Source organism: Athene cunicularia (genome assembly GCF_003259725.1).
Source record: "Athene cunicularia isolate RWA chromosome 21 unlocalized genomic scaffold, athCun1 chr21_part1, whole genome shotgun sequence".
Lineage (NCBI taxonomy): Eukaryota > Metazoa > Chordata > Aves > Strigiformes > Strigidae > Athene > Athene cunicularia.
The window spans coordinates 820,747-824,077 of record NW_020799127.1 but is presented as its reverse complement, the minus strand read 5'-3'; the positions used below and the strand labels follow the sequence as shown (position 1 = coordinate 824,077).

General features: G+C 45.5%; 1 protein-coding gene across 1 annotated transcript in view; it reads left to right on the top strand.

The window, feature by feature from the left end:
• PPIH (peptidylprolyl isomerase H) overlaps positions 1-3,331 on the top strand; it is a 25,300-nt gene that overhangs the window by 1,735 nt on the left and 20,234 nt on the right. The gene's annotated exons all lie outside the window — the stretch shown is intronic.

Sequence of the window (3,331 nt, the reverse complement as noted above, 5' to 3'; positions counted from 1 at the left end):
ACACAAAGGAGCTCCTGACGCTTATTACTCACAGCATAAAATGACAAATATTACCAATACGAGGACTCCATTAAGAACATACACAGCCTGTGCTGCATGACCCTGCTGCTTTTGGCGGGGGGTGCCGAGGGCGCAGTGCCGGGCTCAGCCGCAGGCGGCCGCTCCGCGGCGGGGGGGTCGGGGAGGCCCTGGGCCGCCGCCACCATCTCCGAATGTTGAGCATAGAGATCCACACCTCGGTTTTCCAGGTAGAGTGCTGTGCCGGCGTGAATGCCGCTTCTTTCTTAAAAGTGTGAGCCAATTTTCATGGGGCCAGTCGATATCCCTGAGCCATCGCCTCCGGTACAGCTGTTGTAGTCTGAGTTTTTGCAGCCCGTTCTTATTAATGCTTTTCTCTAAATCTTTAATAACAGAAAAATGCCGTTCTTCCCAACATGGCTGATGACTCGGCTCATAGCTTACAGGAGTAAGAATTTTTCTTGCCGTGTCCATATTCCCTTGCGCCAAGGTGTTTTCGCTTCACTTTTACGTTGTTTTTTTTTTCCGCCTCACTTTTATCTATGGATCATCCCCAATTAAGGGAGGACACAGACCAGACAGTTCAGATTCTTTTTCAGGATTTACAGCATCAGGATGTAAAAGATTATCACAGCATTCTGCCTCTTCAAACAATAAATTTGGCTCTTTAAAGTGTCCCTTAGCCTTGCCCAGACCAATCAGCGCGGATAAGTTTTTTATCGAACTTACTCCCCGCTTTTCTAAAAAGGAAAAAGTCTGAGGACTACCTCTCGTTCAAATATTCCTGCCCGGGCAAATTCCTCAAATTCCTGGTGCAGCTGAACGACCTTCCTTAAAGTCCGATCAAGTAGCCAACAACCGGTGAAGGCTGTTCCTGGGTATTATCCCTTTCAGCCTGTAATTCCCTTTGGCCTTTCCAGGGTCGAACCCCCAACACAGCCTGGCCTTTCCAGGGTCAGACCCCCAATTCAGCCTATACCGGGGTAGCCCTCTTCAGATCGCCAAAATCCCCTGAAGCCGGACCAGCTGCACTATGTCAGACTTACGAATCCCGACGCTTTAGGAGACGGCACACATCTCCTGCCGTACTGCCGTCGACAGTGACCTTATCGCCTTCCAGCTCCGAATTTTTCCGTTCTGCCGTTTCCCGGGTTCCGTCTGATGAAAAAGCAGAGTCTGGGTAACCCTGTTCGGTGCGCCACTTGCAGCGGGCAGAGGAAGCAAGCAGCCGATTCAATGTGAATGACAGAGCGAGCTTCAACTTTATTGAGAGAAATCACACCTTATATAAGCAATCTACAATACACTACTTGCAACTCTACTGGATACATTCAAGAAACTACATTATAATGTCTCAGCCATTGGGTACATCTAAAAAGTCACATTATAATACACCAGCCCCTTGTGGCATTTCTGGTATGCATAAACATCTTTCTTGCTGCGAACCTGCTTCTCTCCCAGGGCTGCTTTCCTCTGACCCCCAAGGTCATAATGCGCCCCAACTTATCTCTGTGTTCTCACAACAGTCCTCGCTAGCACAACTGAGCCTTGGGTCTTCATCCTTGTTTACATAACTGTACCCTGGGTTCTTTCCTCTGTTTACCTCAGGTGGCTGGGACCGACTTCTGCAGGGAGCTATGGCCGACCAGCTCCTGCAGGGAGCTATGGCCTTGCTCTCTGCAAGCTGTTCTCCAACAATTCCCCCTTTTTCTTTTTGTGCAGGCTGCACAAGCATAAATTTACTAATATTTGTCATCATACAACTATATGCTATTTTAATAATTACTATAATCAATAATACTATTCCTAATCACCGCAATAAACTGTTAAAGGTACCCTATTAAGTACAAAGCATCCCATATTACCTATATTCAAAGAATATGACTAAATACTACAAAATAAACAGTAAGGAAAATGGAAAATGGAATAGCACACTTAATTAATATAAGTACTAACATTCAGATCCGCAATTGTTAGGGAACCCTGGATACAGCGAGAGTTTAGAGTGCCCTTCCTCACAAACTGGAAACCCTACGTGATGCGTCCATCCGTAGGTGAGGCATCCAAAGTCGCTGCAACCAGGTCCAGCCCTTAAATCAACAGGCCAAAATAACTGGCAACTTCCTTTGAGCGGAAACATCTGATTTCATCCTCCTGTTGGGTTCCACCTGGAGCCTGGCCAGTACTCCAGGGGGAAAACCAAGGGAGTTTCTAAATAAGGTTAAATACTTGAGCTCTTAATTCTTAATATTACTAAACAAAAAAAGTTGAATACACGCATTCTTACAGCATCTTATTCTTATTAATAACTATATTTTATCTAAAGCACATCTTGCATAAGTGACTACTAAGCTTATATATGTCATTAAGAAGTTACAATTACTGTTAGCATTTTCTCTTAAAAGAATTGGCAACTGTAGTGTAGTTTGTTCTGTTGCAGTAGCAAACATCACTCAGACATTCTGCTTGATCGATCAGTCGAAGAGATCACAAACTGTCCGCACAGGGGCACCCACAGCACCCACAGCTGGCTCCTGAGTGCTGGCTGTCTCTCGCACCCCAGGTGTGGTTGCACACACCTTGCCGGTGACCAGTGGAGACCGAGACCTGTGGAGACACAAGCATAACCTCTTCCCCAGGTTATTAAAGGAAATAGTCCTTCCCAGTTACCCCTTTTTAAGTTTTGTTAACACTTGAGCTTTACTTTGGACTTCTTGTTGATCTGGTATCTCTGATGAAAAATGACACAATACTGGTGGCACCTGTGAGACAGGGGAAACGTTTAAAATGTTCATGACATATAATGCCTTATTTAGCCTTTTGTGAGGTGTAGGTTGGTATCTTGCATCTTGCCCCTTTGCTGTTGTTGTTGTAATAGACGCTTTAGCTGCTAGATGTATGCTTCACAGTGGCCTGACCGGCCGGTGAATGGGGAATGCAGGTCAGATGCTTGACTCCCCGCTGTATGACAGGATGCAAACAGTGCTCCAGGAAAGGTATTAACAGACACATGTGCATATTTTTACATTTGAAATGCAGCTGAGTGAGTGACAGCAGATTGCTATAATTCTGAGGAGGTGAGTCCCCAAGAGTCGACACCACTTCCCTGTTGAAGAGATGGAGTCTGTCTGGTATTCAGGGCGAGTTGCAGTGATGTCTTTAGCTGGATGCCTTGATAAAGAACACTGCTTTGTATTGCTCTGGCATTCTGGTGGAAAAAATGCATGTGTTTTACAGCAGAGCGAAAGGTTGACCTAGAGCCAAAATCTCTCCCCCCTTTTTTTTTTTTTTAAAAGCACTTTAAAGGTCTGTC